We start from the raw sequence: 24,934 nt of genomic DNA on the forward strand, positions 1-24,934 counted from the left end.
CATTTAAGAGGAAAAGGCAGACTTTGTGCGAATAATTACATCGCCAAATTTAATGGCCCTTGATGCGCAAAAACCAGCATCAGAGTTGTTTTTTGTGCCTGTCGGACGCACAAATCGCAAATTATTCGCAACAGCGGCTGTCGAGTGGATCAAGTAGGTTGGCGGGAAACTTTATGCCGCGGAAAATATCAGCAAAATGCCCCTGAGAGCACTCCGAGTGCAAAGTTTTAAGCAGCGCGTTCGAACAAACAAGCCGCACGGAAAAATTCAAGCGACGATACGGCTTTAACTGCTTTTCCGAAACTTTTCTTCAACAAGAATTACACCTTTAACAATTTTGTTTTACATACAACAGCATCACTCCTAAGAATGGTATTAGAGTCTGGATGTTTTCTCTTGGTAATTAATAAAATCTTCGAAAAGACACTCAAGAAAATGGAAGCTTAATTGCTTAAAATAATTGGATGGAGTTTTAGATGTTTGTGAATTAAAAAAAAACGCAAAAGCAGCCTACTGTTCAGTGCGAGAACGGGCGCTCTAATTTTCTCTCTCCAGAATTATCTACTTTTGCCAACCATACTATTTTAAAAAAATTTTGTAAGAGTTGTAAAGCCGAATCTAAAATTTAGTTTTCTTAAGCCATCTTGATCTGCTAGAAGGTGACATCTCAGAAATAAATATTCACAGATAAAATGCAAATAATGAACCTTAAAACTCAGAAAGACATTGTTTCATTGCGTGTGCAATTGACACAACGCTTCGTACTTTTCGCTATCATCTCTGCTAGAAATGAGTTTCGAAATAAAACCACATTATTTGTAGCCTCTCAGTCAGGTCGGCTTGAGAATGGTTGACAAGGTGTCTAAAAACTTCTCCAATTAAGTGCCACTGGCATTTTGTCTCAATGAGAAATGACAGAACAATCCGTCGGCGCAGTGTCGGAATCCAGCTTAATTAAATATTCTGCTCAAGGATGATTAAAGCCGCGGCGACGTGCGACTGACTAGCTGTCCCAGGAATTTACCCTCGAAATGAACTATTTTCGCATTGTGAAATCCACAACACGCGTCTCGTGATTTGACGACGAGGAATTTCCTCCAAATTGTGGCTTCGGCTGCGACGCTAAGGGAGTGATATTGGCGAAACAGCCGAACAGGATATATGTGTGCGTTCGATCTACACTTTTCCTCGGAGAATACAACACTCAGATACCCGTCGTTGAACATCTTTCCAGATAATATTTATTTACTTCATTTAGGAGTTTGTTATAGAAACTTTAAACTGGCTCTGGAGTAGAGTCCGCGTCCAATTAAAACTGTTGATTATAGCATACAAAGATGATATACCTTTTAGAACGTTGTTTAATAGGTGATCATTAAATGGCGATTTCTTTTTCCCAGTACATTTCTAGTTGAATATATGAAGAGTAATATATAAATTATATCGTTCGATAGCAGATAAAAAGTTTGGGGCTGCGAAACTCTAGGGTTTTAAAATTATCCAGGTCAAAATTTAACAAGCGATTAATAGAAATGTACGTGTTTCTGGTTTATCCAGCTGAAAATTGTATTTTAAGACTATGTAGCCCCAGTCCACCAGAACGTCACTTTTCATCCTTCTCAGCTATCCAACCTCTCACAAAATAACTCAAATTTCAGGACACAATTCCACTTAATATGTCAACTTATATAGCTGGGAAATGCTCATGGTAGATTTTGATGCTGATACTCATCAAATAATAATTTGCTTCGTTTATGCGTCGCCGCAGCGAATTCTATTTCAAATCTCTAATCTCAATTTCACACTAGCAAGAGAAGCTTTTAGCGTGTTTGCTCAGATTAGACGCGTTTGCCGCACTGGTTGCCTAAGCGGTGACGCCCAGTTGGCGTTGCAATTAGTAGCCGAAGCGCCGCGGCGCAGGTTTTAATTAGATTCGGGCGACGGATCGACCGATTTCGGCGGCTGACACAGCAAACACCGCAAAGCGCCTAATTGCTCGTGCAACGCGAACACTGCCGCAATTTGCAAGTCGATTTTTGGTTTTATTTTTGCCGAGTCGAGTGTGTTTCGTGCCTGCTTGCACTGCGAGGGGCCCTGAAAAATTCGACGTCGTGAACATAATAAACATATGGAAATAATGCCGCGGGGGGGCAGTGATGCAACGAGCGTTTGCTTGCACAGATAAGAGGCTTACGCAGACTTACGACGAGAATTATGGCATGCAATTATATCTTCTCCCGGAGCGGACCTAAATACCCGCTTTCGCTGCCTCTTATAGTAGTAATTAAAACCGCCTTTTCCTTGTGAATTATCGACTTTTGATGGTATGATGATACACTGAATACCTATTTCTTTGGGTATTCGACAATGCTTCCAGACATAAAATTCCCTGTGAAAATGCCGAATATTTGGCTATGTTTGATGTTATATCAAAGATAAGCTTTCACAAATATTCGATTGAAGTCTGACAGCCCCTATAGCTATGAGGCTGCTTATCGGCATACTGTGATTTTCCAATAATCAAAGCGGAGCATCTATCAAAAAGCTTACAAAATTAACCAAAGTGTAACTGATGAGGTTCATAATTATGATTTTTCAAAATTTTTCAAAACAAAGAGTCTTAGTTTAGGTGCTGATAAAAATGAATAGTTCAAAAAATGTATGGTCTTTTTTCCCCCATTTCTTAGAAATGGTTTAGAAAATATACGTTATTTTAGATTCTTTTAATATGTGAAAGAGAGGTTCTTTTAGAATACTTTCCCTAGAGAAAGAGCAATTACGTTTTCATACAAATTATCAATGATAGCAATTAGCACTCAAAATTTTTCATAACTCGATCTCCTCATAAATCAATGGTTATTAACACAAATAGAAATTATCTTTTGTGTTTGGTACTTTCTTACAAAATAAAAATACTTTCCTAATTTTTTTAAAAATTTACTCATTTTCCATTTTTGTATATAGGCCGTGGAATTTAACTGAAAAAAGCAATTATGCAATAAAAAATATGTTTAATGTATAAGAACCGGTTTATTTTAGATCTTGACCTAGAGGTCAGTGCTAAAGTAAGCCACGGAAAATATCAAACTTGCAAATAGGTGTAACTACACTTACGTTGCAGGTATAATATAATGGTCAAATTATTATATTGATAGAGTTAAAATCTATTTAGAAAGGAAAAATACTTTTAAATTAGATTGTTCGCAACTTCACAGAGCCTAGCGAGTATTATTTAGGAAAAAATGAACAAACCTTGTGCTGATTGACACGTATTTCCTTCCCAGCAACAGCACGAAAGGGCGAATTGATAAGGGCGGTGACGGTGTGTTTCACGCCCCTTCGCTGGCACACCCTTGATGTGCGTGCGTGACTCATGAAAGTTTCATGGCCGTATCGCACCGCTCGGCACTCAGTGCATTGGAATGCTCATTTTTTCCGCGCTCCCCGCCAGTCCGGCACTATTTATTCGCATTCATTGGCCTTTTCCATTTGCCGGGATTTCGGAACAGGTGCTGTTGCAGCCGAATTAGCGACAGTTTGTTTGCCAGTCGATTTTAAACAGCGGAAGCTTTACCCGTCATTGGCACGGGAACGCTTGCCCGCGCGCTCCGGGATTTCCTGCCGCTTCAGTGATTTGTAAACGGAAGCTGGCTTTGCACTTAGCTAATGATGCTTTTGCGCATTAAATTTATTTTCTCGGATTTATTCGACTGGAATTTGGATTATTGAAATAAGTATCCAACCAGGACTTTGGTAAAGTTATTGATGTTTTATTTGTATCGCTACGGTTGGGAAGTTTTAAAAATGCTGTTTGCCACATCTACACTAAAAAAATTGTTATCTCGCTTGAGGAATAAAAATAAAAAGGTAAACAGAACCAAAAATATACTGTCGACTAAAACGTTTTGGCTATATGGTTTCCTCTTTAACAACTAAAAAGTGCCAATAAATAAATAAATAAATAAAATAAACTGCTGACAGTTTGTAAAGTGCAATTGGCCGTCAAGGCCAGAAAAATGTATTCACTACTATTCCTGATGCCAAGCGTAAAAAGCAACGAAAAAACTGCGCCGGGATTTGAAATTGGATGAGCAAATTGCGAGGATCAAAAGCTAGGCGATTCGGGCCGACGCGTCGTTGGCCGCCAAGCTGAGAGAAAGAGACACTGACAAAGGGCGGCGATAGATGTGTATTTTCTGCATTATTCATGACCGCGCACACACGCAGTCGGAAGCCGGCCAACCCTTTCAATCAGATGAAAACGCCAAATCCCGCCTTTGTTTGGCTCCTGCCCGCCGAGAGCTGCATTTCAAGCGAAACGCGCGTCGTCTGATCGATAACGCAGCCCGACAAACTTCAAGAACCTTTTAATAATAAAGCTGGATTTTATGCATTTGACTGTCAAACAAATTGGCTGCCGACTTATATTGTGCCATGCGGTGGTGCTCATTATCATTAAGCTTTAAAGGCGATGGTACGAAACAGAAAAACTGAAAAGTCGTCTCAATAATGCAGAGTATATTTTACTGGTGATGTATTGTAGTGCCTCCACCTGATGGTGTTAATCTTTACCCTGAGTTCACCTGTGTGCCCATGCGCACTGCAAGTTTAGTGATAAAAGTGATTATCCCCAATAGATCAGCCGAGCGTTAAGCTGCTTCGTGTTAACGCTCGCAAGGCCAGTGAAAATCAGTGCATCTCGCACGCCCGTAAGAAAAACTTATAATATCTTAAACTTTGCACGCAGTGAGTGACATTCGAAATATCAATGACTATTTATTAATTGCAGTACGCTGACCTTGCCTGTAATATTTCTGGTGTGAATTAATATTGCACTCGCCTCTTAAACTGACCCGACCCGTTTCACCGGGGTAAGAATTGTTTTATCAATTTATATTTTATTGCTGTGATGTTTATTATTATTGTATTTACCTTTTGTACTTTAATGTGTGGATGTATAATTTTATTACTTTAAATATTCTTAAATTGTATTACGCATATTTGACATTTTCTTTACTGAATTCTTGTATAAAATTCCAGTTTAATCTCGAGGCAACAATAAAATCTGGTATACAAACCATTTGAGGGAATTTGACTCCTCGTTTCCCCATAGTATGTAATGAAAAAAACCTTGTTCAATTGGTTCGAAAATTATGTTTTGTGTTTAATAAACAGCATTATTAAAATATATCCATAAAATATTAATTTAAATTAGCACTCTCCATAATTTTGCATTGAAAGTTGTTTTAATTTAAAACAAACAACCTGAAACGAGTTCATGGGAAGTAAAAAACAATATTATCTTTAATTCAATGAAAAAATAAAATATTTCCGTACTATACTCATACGATGATAAATAAACAGATACATAATTTAAATTATGCAGCGTAATTTTCTGTGATATTTTAAGTACAAAAAATCTTACGGTATCTTCAAAATCACATGCTGCGTAACAAATGCTTAAAAGAGAGATCGTTTCCTCACATCAGAGAAGCTGATGAGGCAATTTGCATTGCACAAATGATGCGCGGGTTGCATAAGCGATGCTTTCTGCAGGCGCTGTGTGTCCGCAAACTGCATCTCGGGGTAATATCGCAGCTGCTGCGGGTCGGATGCAATATTTCCTGCATGGCGAGCATAATTAGTTCTGTCAAGAGATAACTGCAACACGACGCTCCGCGAGCAACCACGAGAGCAACTCAAAACAAATGCCTCCGCGGGGAAGGTAATTTAAACTTTGTTTTAATGAAAACACTCAATTTTGCAGCACTTGAAATTTTAACTTTCTCACCTTCAAGGCAAAGAAAAGGAAAAATTAATTTCAATCGACTAGAATAGTCACAGTCAAAATATACTATTTCTTAAAAAAACTTGCTCTGTTAATTTTAGAAAATTTCTGTGGAATATTTTACTTTTAAAATTCTTTCAGCCACTCCAGCAGATGATATAATTTATCGTCCAAAATTTTCCCATCTCAGAAACCATTTCACGTTCACTGACCCAATTCGAAAAGCGGGAAATCTCTTGTGGTATCAACACAAGCCCAAAGCAATTACACTTGACACGCGGTGAGATTAGAATTTGAAGCGGACCGCACCGTGTGGGGAGCAGGGGTCGTATCGTCTTATTGCGGTCCGCGTGCGTCTCATGCAAATCGAGTTTTCTCGACCGCGTGCCATATGCGCGCAGTAGTTTCCATCCAATCTGATTTTTCGGAACTGCTTCGCGGCCTTTGATGACATCGCCGGCAAATTATATGTGTGCGCCGGGCAGCGACATTCCGCCTCTTTTTGTTCGCGTGTCCCGCGCCTCATTTGCATTTATCGAGCGCGGCCGCTGATTTCATAACGCCACAAATCTGCTTTTCCATATAATGAAACATTTTCCGTTCGCGCAATCAAATTTTGTAGGAAATCCGATGGCGTATTTTCACAAAGACAAGTTATGATTATTATTTACAAGTTCACATAATGATAACTCTTCTTTCACGACAGGAATATTAAAAGTCGCAATTTAATCAATTCAATTCAATTTTTTTCTCCAAAACAAGATGCTTACCATGATAAAATAGTCAAATTTGTCTTTCTTTTGCTTTTCAATTTGGTTTTTGAGGAATTTAATTTGAAATCCCGTCTCACACCTATTTTACTAATTTTATAATTTTAGTACTTTTCTGTTCAAAAACATTACCTTCAGTTGCCTTTGCTAAAAAATGTTCATCTGGCGGTAGAACAGGTTTTTAAATTCCCCTCAAACATTATACGAATCAAAAAGAATTTACATTGTTTCACTAAGGGTGACTGCTCAACTTTTCCACTAACTTTTACCGTCTAAAATATAAAAATGATTAACATTTCATATTTCCCATATTGAATCATGATTTTCATGTCAAGCAATATCATCTTACTTTCCTTACTTTCTATTCTTCCTGCAATTTAGACAGCACTCAAATGAATTATTAAATTTTTAATTATTTTCATATGAAACAAATAATAATGTGCCCGACTTTCCTCCAGCAGTTGATAAAACTTTAACGGTATGTGACAGGAAATCCCCAAAGGTAGTTCGCTGATAACAAAAAATGGAATTTATATTCGCCCTGAGAGGAAGCTTTTCGCCCCCTGCGGAGCCTCGGAGGCAGGTGATGAGCCGGAAAACGGTGCAAATAGTGCAACAGCCCGAAGCTCCGACGCCAAACACTGTCTAAAGCAGCTTTTATTTGCTCACATCCGGACTATAATAATGGAAGCGCGCTAAATGCATGGCAGCTGTGATTATTGCCTCGCAGCGCTCTTTAATTAAATTTACTTATCTCTGCCACGACCAAAGTGAGCTCTGTAAGCACTGCTTTCAACATGCTAAGATAAAAGGACCAAATTCTTTCATTTTTCCTCTTCCTCCTTCGCGGAAGTGCAATTTCTCCAAAAAGAAAAGAAGCCAAGCATTGCTGGAAATGTTGACGGTACGAAAAAACCAATTCTTACCAGAATCCACTGTTGTTGGAAATTCAGCAAAAAATTAACAACTGGTGACAGTTTCCATAAGACGGTTGGTAATTCTCTTCTCACAACGAGTCCAAATTGGTCAAATGAATAGCGGCGTATGCATGGAGACGAAAGAGCGGCTGAAATTGTGCAGGCCGTCTTCGGTTGTTGCTACTTTGGCGGGTAAAAAAGGCGCCGAGTGCTTCCATTTGGTGGCGGCGGAGCAGAGAGGTTGCTTTTTACCAGAGCACTCTCTGTCTAAGCGTAACCGCCGGCAAATCCGCACGTGTACTTAATCCTAATGTTGAACCTTCGAGTGTCTATTCCCGCAGCAAAGAGGCAATTTGCAAACACGCACTGCTCCACATTTGCCTCTCGTCATTATTTTCTCCACTCGGTTCACGTTACAAAACAATTTGGAGTGCTTTGAAAACTCGGTGAAGGCTTTCTGTTGAAAGCAGCTCAGTGAATTACGAGAGAAACCGTCATCGACAATTGAGATCGGGTTCATTTTAAATGCGAATTCTGCGAAAAGGCTGAAGGATTGGTAATGAGGACAAGATTTCTCGGAAGTGCTGTCTCGCTTCCCTCACAATCAGTCTTTCTAAGCCTCTCTTGGATTCTTGGATATAAAAAATTTGAAGAGACGCTTTTATAAGGTCCTAGCCTTTTCAAGACGAAGACGAAAAGAATAAATAGGAATGAGGATTGGTTCACCACTGGTCCGCAATATTAACCCTTTTCCCGCAAATCGATTGAAGCACCAACATACTTAGCTGTGTTTGAACATATGCATGCGTTTGCCGCTCCGCAGCAATAAAATTTCCGATACAAAAAGTGGGTCCTTTTCGCATCTCTTTCGAGAAATTTATCTCGAGCCGACCTATCAGCAAACAAGGTTAGGTCGTAAAGATAAGTTCAGCAGGAAGCAAACAAACGGCGCTGTTTTTCCGGGCCCGGAATTAATGCGCGCACTATTGCTTGTATATTGTCAACGCAAGTTTATTTACGGCCTACTTCCTACCCGCGCAGCCAAATTTGCCGGAAAGAAACCTCTGCAAACTCACTTAGCAATTCTTTTCTCGATAGATTTACTGCAAGTTGGAGAGCGTGCACCACCATTTGAATTCAGGCCAAGAAAATCTTCAGGGAAATGGGAGGAAATACAAAAGAATATTGCAAGCTGTTACCGGACAGCATTATTGATTTTTTGAAGGGCTGGAAAATTAAGCCAATTAATTTTTATTCTGAGAGCTTCCGAAATGTGCACAAATCATGCAATTTCGAGCCATTGACCATAAAACCATCTATATTTACTTAAATCGTTTGAAACCTTTTAAATTGTCTAGAATACCAGTTATTTTAGTCCGGTTTTTTAAATTTATCTGGAAAAATGTAATTATTTATTTATTCTAGATTGGATGGATTATTTCACGAGGGAGATTTCATGACAACTTTTATGCCATGGCATTATTTTGTTCTCCGAAAATTCAGGATAGAAAATGTACTGTAGTAACTTGAACATCCTATTTAAATTATATTTTTTGGAACAAACAATTCCCCAGTCGTTATTGAAGTGCAACAAAAACTCATATTGAATGGAGGCATATAAAAATTCAAACAAGTGAGTCATGGAAGAGTTCAATTTATTCATCGGATTCCGACACAATGCAGGCGGCGGTCATTTCAATGCTTTAGAAAATATGTATTTTCCCCCGTGTGTATACCCTTTCCGCGCTGCCGCCGCCGATATTGCAATTTCCATAACTCGACAGCGTCATAAAAGTCACGAAAGTGTTTTCTCGGGCGGTGTTTGCCATGCCAGGCAGCCAGCCAACAGACTTCCAACATGCAATTTCCTGCTCGGGTTTGCACTCGAGCGAGCCTTATTGAATTTAGCGTACACCACGCCACGCACGGGTTCAAAGGGCGAGCGACGGGGACACGGCACGCCGGCCGCCGACGGTCGACTCGCCGCTCAGTTTCGGCCCGTTTTGTGATCGCACCCGCCAACGCTCACTATTTATGCTATTTATCAACGTCGCCTCGCCGAGTTCTCAATAACAACGCACGCCAGATGATGAATGAATGGCAACCTGTTTTGCAAGAGTGATTACTGCCCGTTGAAAGCTGCTGCTTCCGCACATCAAACCTGACTGAGTTCCATACATAAAGCGAACACTTTTTCCAACAGACAATTTGAAAGCGATTAGTTGCGACAGATTTGAGAAAGGAAATAGAGAATCAGCCACAGGCTTCTTCAAGTTTATCTTGCTTATGAAATTAACATTTTTCAAATGCTGCGGAAGAATTAAATGAAGTTTCAGAAAAGGTACTTTTGTGGATCTTGCATCAAATAAAAAAATCTAAACTTTTGGCTGATTTAAAAAGGTTTTATGGTCTGACAGTGACAATAATACGACAGCGGAGAAAGCACTGAACTCAAGCTATCTTCAAGCAGCTATGATCCTTAATGTTTCGCTTTTTGGGTGTGGGCTTGTATGGAGCAAAGTTCCCAGCCAGCCCGTAAAGAAATACATTAACAAACACTTGCTCTATCATGATATACACTGGGTATAATAGCAGGAATATTTTGTCATTGTTTGCTGCTTTTTTCTTATTAGATGAATTGTAAAAACGGAAATTATGTCTTTATCACAAGAACTAGTCACATACTAGAGAGTTTAACTTTACTAATGGGATCATCTACTTGTGCAAGAGAGCGCTACCTGTGAAAGGGGGAACTAGTTGAGGAATAAATTTTTATGGCGACAAGGAAAAACCGTTTTCAAAGTTCGTTGGTAAAATTGCAAAATTTTTGGCAAACAAATAGGGAATGGGTGGCTTAAAGTGGCCGAAGCAGCGAGCAATCACAAAAAGGAGTGACAATATTTTAATTAGCAATTAATTCACTTAAAGTCTGCCAATGAAAGAAGCCATTGTTAAATATTGTATGTTGTGTATTTTAAGAGCTGCAACTTAAGAAGGAATTTTCAAAGAAGTGGCTGCTGAGACTCCATTCGCAAGCATGCATTCAGAACCAGAACCTCGCAATTGAGTCCGATCTATTTTTCAGATTAACAACAATAATGGAGGAAGCATTTCTGAGCAATTCTGGTCCACACATCTCTCTTTTTCCGTGAAAATAAACAATAAGAATATATTTCTTCAACTATCAAATCATTTTCCATTGACAAAAATCAATCAATAAAAAATAAGACGATTGCCATTGTCACCTTTGCAGTACGTGTTGTCTGAACTTCCAATTCATAATCAAGTTTAGATACTTTGTACAAGTCACAAGCCAATCCACTTTTTGCTCGGCGAAAGTGGGTTTGCTCTCTGGTGACGGAAATTCAGCCTTGTGACCGGATATTAAAGGCGCGGCCCTCCCTTACTTTCTTTCTTTCTCGTCTCCATTCATCTTGAGGTCGACACTGATGCCTGCCCGCAAAAAGCGGGTGTTGCTCGCTCCCGGTATAATGACGGGCGGTTGATCTCGTTTTGCCCGCTTGCCAGATGACACAAGCCTGAGGAAAATCAATTCCCCCGCATACGAAACGACGACAGTATGCAAATAATCTGAGGGGCGCGCTGCATTTTTTTCCTTTTCCAGCTGGTCACGTTGTGTTCAAGGGAAAAATTCTCTGACAAGATGAATCGCGGGCAACACTAATGGCGCCGGCAGCAAAACGACTGAAATATTTCACATTTGCTGCGCACGCGGCTCGCGGCACGGCAAAAGTGGAATTTCTAAAGAGAATAGTCGGGGGGACGCAGCAAATGGAAATTTTCCCTCTCGCTGCCATTTTTCCGCACGCTCGGAGATGACATTTTGTCCCACTCTAAATTCTCGTTACTCTCATTTTTCCCAGAATTTTGAATTATTTTTTTAGCTGACAACTCCATATCTCTGTGGACTTTTCTAATGACAAAAGTGCTTTCATATTTCAAACGGATTAACTTTTGATGTGGATGACGTGGACATTTAAATTATTAATTGTTGACATTTCAAACAATGTTCTGGCCTATTTGGCCTGGATTTTGCATGGACTTTTTTCAAGCATTTTCGGGTGCGATTGATGCAACAAAAATAAGAATGAATCATCCTTCTATTCGAATAATTTACGTGTCAGTCCAGTCTAAAGCCAGATCTACTAATACAACGTTATACCTCCCGACAACTTAATTTAAAATGGAGAAAACTAAAAAATTTCCACGGAAAATCAATTCATGAGAGGACAATTCTTTATGTTAAGCCAACTGCCGAGTTCAGTATTTGTACAAGACCGGATTGTCTTATGAAAATTAAGAATCTGGAAATATTGCAAAAGGCCGAAATTTCTTGCATTGGATTTAATAGCGCAGCTAGAAGCGGATTTAAAATTCAGCTGTAAAACTAAACGCCAAGGAAGATTTTCCAAGGAGTAAGAGTTATCATTTCTTATTAATAATATGCATGTCTATCATGTTTTAAGATTATAGAATCCAATGAAGGGTTTGTCAAGGAACTAACATTTCGGTTGTCAAGTGGGAACCTAGCTGTGCAAATACCTGCACGCGTCTAAGTCACTGTAATGAATGCAGCACAATCTGAAATCAGCCCGGCGTTCATAGTACCATTGGACTCAAAATCGATTTTGCGGTGACATAATAATCCCCGGTTGTTACGCCGACGGCGCGCGTTTCCGAAAATCCCATTTTTTGGGGTGAGTGTGATGTTGATCACGCCGGCGGCTAATTAGAGAAACAGCTGGCGGCATTTATCCAGCGGACGCAGCTATTGCAATATCTTGGGCAAACAGGTGCATCGAGATGGCTGAAAGGCATGCTTTGCTGGCAAACACCTGCACACACGATGGCGGAAACTCTGTTTGGTGAGTGCGTTCTCGTGTCTCTCGCGACGAGAAACAATAATTTATCAGCTGCCGAAATTCTGTGCGACGCGTTTCAGATGGAGAGACAACCACGGTACGAGTACAGCAGAGTAAAATTGATTTTCGATGATGTAGGCGAGAAACTTGTGCGGTGAATTATCATAACGGCGTTGGAGACAATCTATTTGCCACTCAGTTACGGCGGCAAATGGCAAATATATGGAAAAACCCACTTTGCGAATTGTGCTTTTTATTCACGGAAGATAATTTTTCTAATATTATCAAGAAGGAATGGGAAATTTATGCCTTTGATTTTTCTTATAAAACGTGATTTAATCCATAGATCTCCGATTCTTTTTTACTTCCATGCCATTCTTTTTATAACTCACATTGCATAAACCATGGGTTGATAATACCTATTACTGATAATTACTTTTGAATCTAATACTAAATGGGAACTGCTCTATTCAAGTTCTTTTATTAAATTGTTGCTCATTTAGGACGAAAAATACTCCCATTTAACAGTAGTCCAGCAGCCCAAAATCACGAGTGGTATGATGATAAAATTTGAGAGCATTATTTATGACCGCTATGGAGCTTAGTGTTGAATATGAATAAACGTAACATGTCTCCCAATCAGTTTACTAATTTTAAGTTACACGGTAAACTGCCGTGACTTGGACAAAGATGCGCGATGCACACCATTCGTCAAAATGTAGAGAATTCGCTGGGGAAAAACTTCTGCCATTGGGGCCATCAAACATTATTTTTAAAAGTTTGCAGCCGCGCTTAACCGGTCTAAAGGCAACCAACTTAAATTCTTTCAGCTGTGAGATTTATTAACACCATTTACTAATATGAATGCCTTTAGAGAAAGTCCACTATAAACACTTATTATTCTTGTTTTGTTCTTTACTAATGATACTTTCCAAAACATATTCTGTTGCCGTTCAGAAGAAAATTTTGAAATCTACTATGGCTAAAAATGTATCTTTTCGAGAGATTATCATGTATCAAATCGTTTTTGCAGTATTTTGCTAGTTTTGTACCCATTCTTTTATTGTCTTGTGCAAACGAATAAACATAAAAATGTTATCTCTTTGTCTCTTCATCGCTTATTAATCATTTTAACGAGCAATAACAATTTAATATATAAAAAATACTACACCGCAGTACCTCTAAAATAAGCTAAGACCTGCAAAAGACCAGAACTTTCCCTCGCATATCCCATCACTCCTTAAGTTACGGTTGGCGAAAATTTGCTTCTGACTCGAGCAAATTTTCATTGGGAACAAGTTCAAACTAGCACCATGTAACCATGTATTCTTGGCGGTGGCGGCGATGAACGAACTTGCGAAAGTTTTGGACCTCTGGTGGTGAAACGTCTTCTTTAAGAATTTGCCGCGTGAAATCGCGCTCGACTGGCGGAAAATAAAAGCCGAGAGTAGACATTTCGCCGGCCACTAACGTGCGCGCACGGATTCATTTCTTGGTCCGGCGCCTGTGCTTATTCAGGCCGCATAAAGTTCACGAGCCCTCGTAAAAAACGGCACTCGTGCTCATTCCTGCAGACTTGTAATAATACATTCAACTCGTGGCTCTCGGCGAGAGAGTGCAACGATGATGACCTCGTATCTTGCGAAATGAGATAAGGGGGAGAAAACGATCACAAAAGATTCTCTCCGCATTGCAGTTTCTCCACGGGAATGATAAAAATGTTGCGCAGATTTTGCTTGCAAAGTGTTTAATAGCGTTTCGCAAGTTTAATGAAAACCAAACTTGCCGAAAGAGACATTTTATCGGGGCATGCAAAATTATTGCAAAGTTATTTTCATTCACAGTGGTATGCTTAATACAAATGAGGTCATATTGAATTCGTTTAAAAACCGTTTTAATATTAGAAAAAAATGTTTATTTGAGCATTTCAATGAAATCGTCTGTGAGTAATACTTTCTATTTTGATGTTTTTAAGTATTTCTATCTTTTGAAAATTTATAATTATTTCTATCTATCATCAACAGTTGAACTTCATACGACAAAAGATCCCTCAACGTCAAGAACTTATAAAAAATGAAGTAAGACCAAATTAAAAAAAAAGCAAAACAGTGTGTTGGGTCACGATTTTTTTAAGAGCATATTAACACCCATGTGTTTATTTCTTTTAACATTTCATAAGATTTTAAAGCAAATTTAAAAAAAAATGATGAACAATGAATTTTTTACTAAAATGAGAAGTCATTTGGTATTTAAAATCTTGTCATACACCAACAGTGTCTTTTGTAAGTCATCTGTTGGAATAGCTTCAATTAGAGGCGTCTGGTTGTGCAGAATGTTTGTTCAGGCTCGCAAATTAGATTGAACCCTTTCCTACTTGCGCTCGTGCTACTCCTCTGGTGTAAATTTCGCCAGCGGCCCACAGTTTGGCGGCCAGGCCACTCGACGAACTCTTGCTGCGACCCGGTTGGCTCGATTTCAGCGGAAGTGGTGAAAAATAGGCTACAAACTTTTTAATGCAGTTGTCGTGTCGTGATTTGCATTCGCAAGCAACCAACGAGGCAAAGACACAATGAATTCTATTTAGGTCTCGCGAGAGGCTGGCAAAGTTGGCCGAAACTTTTTCCTTACACAAAAGTGCGGTTGCACGTCCAACGCAAATGTGCACATAACACCAAATTTGTTTACGTTCTCTCTCTCTCTCTCTCTCTCTCTCTCTCTCTCTCTCTCTCTCTTCCACCCCACGGGTGAAAACTAAAGGCAAACTATTGCTTTGAGAGCGTATTTTTTGATTTAGCAAAGAACACATTTTATTAGTTCTAATTCCCGCCGCATACACAAAGCTGCGTGTTTCGCAATTTTTCCATTTTTACGGGCCTCATTTTATCCACGTTACTTTCGCAAATCCTCAAAAATATTACTCCAGCTGTGTCATTTAACTTTATAAATGTGCGGCGAGGATAATAAATAGGACGCGGCCCCGGGTCTCTCGAGCTGAAACTTTATCCTGCTCGTTTTTTTTTTGCCTAAGTGCAATTTTTATCAGAAATGAGTCGTCTGCGCAGAAACACTCGTCGATGGGTGTCACTTTCTCTCTCTTCCTATTTCATATTGCGGCCAACTTGTGCTCCCAAGAGAGGCGAAATTCAAGGCGAAAACTGATACTGAGAGCTAATGGAAGGCAGTTTCTTTTTATTATGGTGTGAGATCATTGCATTCAGGTATACATAATGCACACGCATAAATACCAGAATTAATGTATTTTCCAAATTTTGTTAGTTTGTTGGATGGCCACAACAGCAAATATTCTGGACTTTTCGAGTCTTCAATTATTTTCTTTATTCCAGAAGTGTTCCGAATCATGAGTTTTAAAACTGCTTCATCATTGGTTATATTTACTATATATTAACTATTATTTTTTCGTTCCATTTCATTCCTGAGAATGTGATAGGAGAAAAAGGAAGGCAATACGGATTACCGTAGTTTGGCTTCCTCTCTCAGCTTCAACTGCAATCTGCGTTTGTTTGCCTTTTTACTCGATAGTCTCTTTCGCGAGCAAACTAGCAATTTAATCAAATCAGTTTGCAATTTCAGTTCTGTTTGATACGACTCTCTGTGTGATCAACCAACTGCTCGTGCCCGCAAGTGCTTGAGCAAAGACGAACTCATTACAATATATACTCCCTCTCTCGTCTCTTTGCGATGAAATTGCTTGTGCTGGACGTATTCTCCTCATCAACAAGAAATATTTAATCCAACCACTTTCCTCCCACTGCATTTTTTATTTCAAACACATGAAATGGCTTTGACTCGCGTCCACGGAAATGAGAATTCTCCGTCGCAACGCCGAGGGATGTTTTTCCTCGTGATTTTTATTTGCGAAACTTTGAATGATGAATCTTTTCCACGACAATTTTCAAAATTAATAACAAGTTCGCGATATAAATTTAATTAAGGTCTGACAGAGACAAATTGCGCCGCCAATGATAAAGCGAGTCAGGGCTAATGGGGAATTTTGCTTGATTCGTCGTTATTTTCGTCGGAAACCGAGTTTGAAAGCGCCGCTTGTTTTGTAACCGTGTGAATATTTCAGCTCGCAGGGGCAGAACATGTTGCGTGCGAACGAAAAACTTTTTGCGACCATCCAACCACACGTTCCCCAAGGGCGTGCTGAAATTAGGCGTATATACACGAGTGAAATGTTACTGAACCTGCGCTCTTGAATTCGTGAGTAAAGTTTACTATTATGTTTGTTCATTACACAAAATCATATCCTCTCGACATTAAATTTCAAGCAACACAGGTTCAATTTTAGGAGCAAAATTTAGCACTGCAAAACTTACTGTCCTCATTTCCAGTTGTGTAAGCAATTTTTTAGTCTCTATTAAAATTATAAGAGTAAATTATATTTTAGTAATTAAAATAATTTTGCATCTACAAATTCATGACAAAAAGTGTATTTTCTTTTAAAATGTCACTAGAAATTAATAAAGCATGAGTTTATAGCCAAAAGTATTGCTCCCAAACTAGGAGGTCGTGAAAAACACATTAGTGGCACGCAAAACTTCATGATCTCCATATTCAGGAGCCTATACGAGTATCGGTTCGAAATCTAATTTCACCTCGGCAGTAATTTGCGAGAGAACAAAATGAAAAAGGCGATCGTATCGATTGGCCTCGACTCGCATGGTGCCTAAGGCCAATATGTATTTAACTGATGGAGAGAGGTAGAGGGAAAGAAATAAAAGACCCGCGTGTGAGTAATCGACTGTTAAAGCCAAAAATAAAAAGTAAAAATTTTATGTCCGAACAGTAAAAATTTTGTTTGCTCTTATCCATCAACCATACAGGCTGGCCCTGAAAATGACTCCTCAATCAGATCAATTTTTAACTATAATCCTCCAATGAACTTGTAATAGTACATCGTTATTTTAAGCAGTGTTTATTAATGAAATCCGCGTGCATTTGGCATATGATTAATCGTGATTTCATCCCCCCTTTCTTGGTTTAGGACGTTGAAATGATTCAACCTCGATTACATTTTCAGTTAATAAGAAATTTAACAATCAGCCAATTCTTAAAACAATCTTTTCCTTGACATAACTGCCTCTATTTTGGAAAAAATAAAATCATCCTCGAGAATGAAGCAATTTAGTTTTCGTTTGCCGAATCGCAGGCCAGGCCGATCGATTCACGTCCATAGATTGTGTTAAGGCCGCGTTCGTCCCGGCACATGCATAAATAATGCACAATCAGTGACGAAATGTGCGCACTGGGTCATGCAAATCGGCACAGAGGCCGGGTGAAACCAGCTTTTTCCAAATGGCAATCACAATCACGCGCTCCTTGCGCGATAATTCACGGATGCGATGCCCGATACATGCGAGATCGTGTCCGCGTACGTGATTTATGCAAATGGCTTTAGAGCTCTACGTCGAGATCCAAACAATATATCAATAGTAAAAAATGGAAATAACGAAAGCATCAATCAAGTGCTCCAATGCAATAGATAAAATGGAAAAATCAATAATGTTAAATTTTTTAGAAAACATTGCGAACCGCTTCACTCAATGAACAATTTCGTTAGCTCAAGGAATAAACAAAAAAAAAATAATTGAAAAAGGAAATAAGACACTCACATTAAATTAAATATAAAAGACTTAATTTCAATGAATTATACTTATCATAAAATGGTTAGAAAATTGATAGGGGACGAGATATGAAGCTAAACTCGCATTTATTTTTACTAAGTGTGAGAATAAACATCCAATTAATTAATTAAATTAAATTATTCAAATAAAGGATCCTTTACAGGATTGAGTGATTTTACTATCCACATCGGGTAACTCTTTAATTCTTCAACATTTAAAGACACCTATATCTAGTTTGAATCTGTTTGGCAATTTATAACAATGTTTCAGACTATCAACTCTCATAGTGTGCAAGACAATTTTCACGTCTTTAAACAGTTTGATCAATAGACCTGACGATTCGTGCTGATCTGAAATGAGGTGAGGCAGAGATAGCATCGTCGGTCGTCTAGATTTCACAGCGCTATTGATTGTTGGCACATGCAGTGCATGTTGAATGGCCTGAAAAACAGTCGTTCGAGTCGTTCCGTTCCTCTGTTCGTTAGTTCATACATTTCTCAATCCAGCTCAACCGTCTCATCTCACAAAGATCTTGGCGCCCTTCATTAATCTTGGTAGCCGCGCGGGTGTCATTCAATTAGCATGCGTCCAATCAAAACAGATGCTCACTGGTGCAAAAAAATCTGCAATGCAAAAGCGGCGGCCTGAGCAGACGGAGATAAAAAATAATGCTTTTAATTATCCGTCCTAATTTGCATAGACGGCGCAAAAGAATGCAAATTCCAATAATTAAAATGCCTCTTGAGTCACGTCAACGTCGTCAAAGCATGCAAATACGGAGAAAGAGAAAAGCGCGCGGCTGTTGCAATAAAAATGCAAATTTTAGCTTTTCATTATATTTTTCTAGATTTTGAAAAAAGTGGAATCGAGGCCAGTGATTTCGCAAAGAGGTGCGGGTGAATCTTTTTCTTTTTCGTAGCTGCACACCTAATTACTCGCCGGCTGCCACACTTTTCGCAGCTGCTCGAGCGGAAGTGAAAATGAATTAAAAGACCCTTGAGGCATTGCACTCAAGAGTGGAATTCGCTAAATGCACGTGGCTGCACAACTTTGGCCTACTTTGTCATTACTGCCGTACTCTCCGCGCGCGCTCTCTCATCACGATTTTTCACCACTTCATGCAGCTGCACCCTTTCAAGAGGTTAAATGCGGGACATGTTAGTAATTTTAACGAGAGCTCGGGCAAAACTAGGTGTTGGAAACTGTTTTCCAACTAAACAGAAGATCTCAACTTTACCGTCCTAAAGAATTCTACAGCACAGTTTTTCCTTGAGACAAAACTCTATTATTTCGAGTGTTTCTTAATAACAGTTAACAGTAAAAATATTTGAGTCGTACAGACTTATCTTCTTAGGCAATTCAAGAGAGTCCGTTGTGAACCTAACCATATTTCCCGGCTTATTTAAATGCACAGAGATCAGAACATTAGGAGAGCATGTTAGAGCTAGGCGAATGCAGGACAGGACTTATAATTAGCAGCCTTATGCAAAGGTCGTTAGTCGGAGGGGCAAACGCGGCCAATTTGGTGAGCAAATTGACACAGGACCATTTTCTGTCCACAAATACGCGAATGCAGAGCTGTAATTCAGTGCGACCATTAGCCGCGGAAAAGGGGTGAAACGTGGTTTTTAATGGCGAGAGAGCTGGGCGGCGAAATAACGATGCAGCCAGCACCAGAGAGAATAATAATTATTATTTTCCCAGCAGTCACACCTCTTTTCACCTCGGCAAAGGAGGAAATAATGTCTTTGCCTCACGCGCTGAAGTGAGGAGAATGAAACAACGAGCACCGCCTGGTTTCTTTGACACTCTGCAAAATTTTCCACGGCAGAAAAGCCACTTGTGCCTTTTCCTTTTGTCCCACGGAGAAAAATTTCTTTCGCTACTATTCCGCGCGTGATTCATTTTTTTTCTTCTTCAAAATGTGTCCATTGCAGAGGGTGTAACCAGAAATAAAATATGATTTCAGTTTTTTAAGATTTTCCGGACTGAGTCGGGGTTTTTCGACACGCCCGCGATGGTTGACCAGAGTTGGAGGGGTGCTACACAAACAGGCACACGCCAACACGTCATGCGTGTCACGGCTTTCACTATCTACTGTGTATAAAATTAAAGGATTTCATACTGAGGCTCTTCCTGGCTGTGTCTGTAAACTTTGTGATAAGAGCATGGAATTCTATCACTTCTTGAGCTGTGACAAAAATCAGATGAGTTTGACTCATGTCAGGCTGCAAAATTGCCAGCCAAATGACTGACCTTGTATTTTGTTACTTAATAGAATCTGTTGTACACGAACTTGTGTTTAATAAACAAATTGATAGAGTTTTTTCTCCGCCTGCTTTGTGTTGACACAAACGGAGTTGACCGCACGGCCTGTCTGTGTTTTTGCATCCTAAGAGGAGACAATTTTTCCCAATGGAGGTTAGGTTAATATGCAGACACATATATATCTTTTATAATATAATTTTATGATGAAGTTTGCGATTGAAGGAATTTTCACGCGAACTGCTACTATCTCTATACCATTTTATAATTAAAATTCAACGAACCACAAAAAAATTTTCAGCAATAAAAATTGGTAATACAACTGGTGTCTATGTACTATTAAAAAAAAGATTAAAAATTATACATAAAAAAGATATGATATAAATAATACATAATAATTTTGAAGATAGACATGTATTTACTCGATTTGCATGCCATGGATATCACTATTTGTTCTGTGCAACTCAGATGTACCATTATGAACCTCAGGAGATTTGTAAATGTAGATTTTGTGGAGAACAGTGTGAAAAATATCATATTTTGAAATGTGTAGTAAAAAGAATTAGTTTAAGAACAGCAGCAAAGACTTGTAAGAATTGATTGTATAGGATTAGTGTCGCACGCATATATGCGTTTAATAATAAATTCATTCATAAATAATTTTTCATGTCCCAATCCATGAAATTTTGCTCTGCGTGCACTGAACTCCAGAGCTAAACTGACTTTTCAGTGCATTTAATTTTGATCTGCCAAAGCTGTCAATTTTACCATTAAAATCCGCTTTTGCAACCATATATTCCCGCATCTCTAAATATTTCAGCATTCAGGTCTTTAAACCCTGTTAATGTCTAAGCGGATAATTTTCATCCCTCTATACTCGTATCCAGGCCGTGTTTCACTGCCGTTTTGGAATTCCATTCGTCTGCCAACCTTGACTAGGAAATTTCAAACTGGGCTGCAAAATTGCAAATGCCATTAGCACGCGCGGACAACAAACGCAAACAGGTTTAATAGTTTTTTGCGCTGCGCGACACGAAAAGTGGCACAAATCCCGTGCCGGCGATAAATGCATTCAAACAGATTTGAACGGCTGTAAATCACGCTGTCCAGTGGCAATATCGCCGAGTCACGTTTTGTAATTCCAGCACGGATAAAATGATTTGGTCTGATTTTACCTCGGCAATATGGTGTTTGAGAGCACATGGTCATTTTTAAATGTGCACTTTTGGGAAAGTTCATGAAAAATTCATGTGTCCGGGCTGGCGAGAGAGATTTGACTTTTTGCCGGCGAAATGGGTTCGGTGAGGGCTGTAAAGGGTTTAATGGAAAAATAGTCTCCATGCCGCGCAGCAAATAAAACTCTTTTCACTGGCCGCATTTCCGCAAAAGCATACAACAGCACAAACGAAGATTCAAAGAATTGAGATGAAAAGCTGGAATGGGTTGGTCGAGTTTTTTCAGTTTGAGTAAATTGCTGAGTCGGAATTGCTATGGTCAGTATGTAGGGTTTTTTCATTATTTTCAGTTGGATTTCATCCTCAAACACTGTACGTTCTGTAACGGTGCAAAAAGTTTAAATTTTTTACTCAACGCAAAACAGTGTAAATTTTCTACACGCGTTTTATAAGTTATTATTACTGTAATATTGATCTGTTTTGTAACTTTTGTCTACATATTATTAATTTTTTAATTTTTGAACGCGATATTATCACTTAATAGTATAGTAGTTAGACATTACAAAAGCCTTTCAAATTTTTTATGAGATTTTTATAGTTTCCTCTAAGGTATATTTTTAAGCCAAAATGTTCATTAAACACTATAAAGTACGTTATATTTTTCAATCAAATATCACTTAAATTATCTCCATTAATTAGAACATGGAAAAAACATCGATCAACTTCGATTATTGGCGACCTTGGCGAGGACCTACCTTAACCTTGAGTGAGGGGTGGTTGGGGCTCTAGCGGCAGAGGGTTGCTGGCTCTGGCCTGGTGCACATGATGTGACTGAAGCTGCAGCCTCGTGCCGAGAGCGGCGGAGCCGAGGGCGCCGCCTACTGCATGCGCATACCCGCCACTGCACGCACGCACTCGCCCCCTGCCATACACACCATCACCACCGCGCCACCACCAACACAACAACAATAATCTTTTACGCCCGTGCCCTCGACGCACACAACACACTATCTCCAATTTTTTCAGACTCTCGTCGACGCGGGGATGTGAGAAATTGGCAATTTGCGCCTCGAAATGCTGCAGTAATGCATTTTCCCCTGCTATTAGTGGAGTGTGGAACAGCGATTGCCATTAGCAAGTGGGGCGAGAAATTCGAAAAAAAATGAGACCGGCGATGCCATGGTTTTGCCGTTCTGAAAGGTATTTTTTTTCTAACCCGTAAATTAATAGTTTCTAATTTAAATTTTGGATGTATAGATTTTTAAACACATATATAAATCAGGAAGATTAAGAGACGCACGTGATGAACGATTCAATATGAAAATTGAGAATTAAATATTTTTTAATCAGGAAAATTGAATCCGTTGAAATAAAATAATAAAATCGTTTTTTCGCTTTCAATATCTTCGTGGAGAGTAGAGAGAAAGTTACTGAACCACCTGCTGCAAGCATAAATATAGAACTGTTTGGTTATGTTTGAAGAAGACAATTTGGACGCAGAAGATTAAATTTAATATCTAGATATATTAGTTGTTTATTCTCACCTTAATCACAATTACATTATTAATGTTTTATAAATAGTAAAAATTTAAATTAAGATGAGAAAGTCAACAAAAATAGCGGTAAAATTTCTTGAATGTTTTAGTTAATATCAAATATTAATAACTTTGAATTATCTGTTACAGCAAATTAATTAAAAAATCTTTAAAGATACTTAAAAAATGACCTACAAAACGCAAGCGTTTGATTTTTCTTTCGGAACTAGTTATGTTTAATTTCAGATTCCTTGCTCAACCACAGTTTAAAACGAAAAATGTATTGAAATAAATCATCATAATATATCCAGAAGAATGCATATCAACTTATATCATGTCGATACATGTCTCAAAACTATTACGTAACTGACTCTGCAGAGATTCCATATTAGCATGGAGCTGACAGCATAAATAATCTCAGAAGATTATATTCTAAGTTCATGTTTTTTTCTTACAATTTCAATGTCATGAATATTTCCTAAATTTGAATATTCAAAACATATTCATGGCATCAAAATTCTAGCTGAGAATGTGTTTTGAACTTTCAAATTTTAGGGAGTTCTCAAAACACTGAAATTGCTGGCTGGTTTTGGTATATTATCACGCCCTAAATTATTTTTCACTATAAATTATCTTTCATTCTTTGAAAAGAATTGCATTATTATAATCATTTTGAATAAACATTTCAATGTGGTTAAGCCAACCATATTTCCGAAAAGCGCAGAGAGCGTAAGAAAACGCCTTTGGCTGTAATGTTTCACGTCCCCAGAGTGTGTGTGTTGTCATTGGGTTATCTGCAGCGACGGCAGAAAGCTACAAAAGGCGTTTGTGTCGCGTCTGCAGCGCATATAATGCAATTCACGAGCAGGTGACACACAATATTGGATTTTGTGTGCTAGCTGTTGTGTGTTCGCTCGCTGAATTCAAATCACACGTTCACGTTCTCGGCAGCGCTCCATACGGCTGGTGTTTACTCTCGTGCGATCCTTTGACACACTCTCGCTCGCTCGCGCAAATCCCGCGTGTTCAGAGCAATTATTTACTCTCGCCAGTGACTTCTGAATTAACGTCGGATTTGGCTGATTTATCAAGTGCCGCGCGAGGGATAAAACTCCCCTTCAAGACTTGCTCGCACAACTGACTCCGCACCGCGTAAATTATAGCCTGTTATAACTCCTTAAAGAAAGAAAGGAAGTTCATCGCTTCCTTTTTTTCCTGCGTTATTTTGACGCTTTTCCAGCTCACGGCGAATATATCAGCTTCATTAAGTTTTGGGAGCAGTAACGCGCCCGTGATTTAGTGAAGCTGAACACGCTTTCCTGCTCTTTTCTTCCACGCAAAATTTAATTTAAGTTAGAGACTTTTCACGAGAGAAAGCCAACACAAGTGTGGTCTATTGTTTAATATTGTTTCGTGCTGCGTTGAAACCCCCAAAAGGCAGACATCGATTATTAAAGAACATCCTAGCAGATAAAGTTGGTTCAGCAGGAAAGACTTCTTTGGAACCAAAGGAGCTCAACAATATATGATATATTTACATTCGACATGATCACAGAAAACAGTCAAAGATAATTGGCACTCCTTATTTGTCTTTTGAACTCAATATCCATAATTATTATTAATTGTTTATTCTCATCTAAGTCATATAATAAACATATAGTACAAGTCAAAGCCAGAAAAATATAGCCATAATGTTTCATTTAAAAATTGTTTTTCATGTGTAATCAAGAAAAATGTGTCTGTCGTGTCTGTAAAAATTAACAATAGCTTTCAGTTGAAATTAAATTCTGATACCTAACGTATATCGCAAGTTTCATATTTATTAGTTTTCATTGTTATAGAAATTTCGGCTTTAATCAAGGTGGCTGTATTTAATTACAAGCTGGAAACAGTGTGACCTCCTTGAGAACGTCCACCTTCATTAGCATCTATCAAAAATTAAATCTACAGTTT

The 24,934-nt window shown here is 38.8% G+C and overlaps 1 protein-coding gene across 1 annotated transcript in view; it reads right to left on the reverse strand.

Annotated features, from left to right (window-relative positions):
• LOC135936924 (uncharacterized) overlaps positions 1-22,336 on the reverse strand; it is a 49,115-nt gene extending 26,779 nt beyond the window's left edge. The window contains exon 1 of the mRNA XM_065479933.1: positions 22,202-22,336. The gene's annotated coding sequence lies outside the window, so the exon portion shown is untranslated. The remainder of the gene's footprint in view (positions 1-22,201) is intronic.
• Between the last annotated feature and the right edge of the window lie 2,598 nt (positions 22,337-24,934).

This window comes from Cloeon dipterum, chromosome 2 (assembly GCF_949628265.1).
Source record: "Cloeon dipterum chromosome 2, ieCloDipt1.1, whole genome shotgun sequence".
Lineage (NCBI taxonomy): Eukaryota > Metazoa > Arthropoda > Insecta > Ephemeroptera > Baetidae > Cloeon > Cloeon dipterum.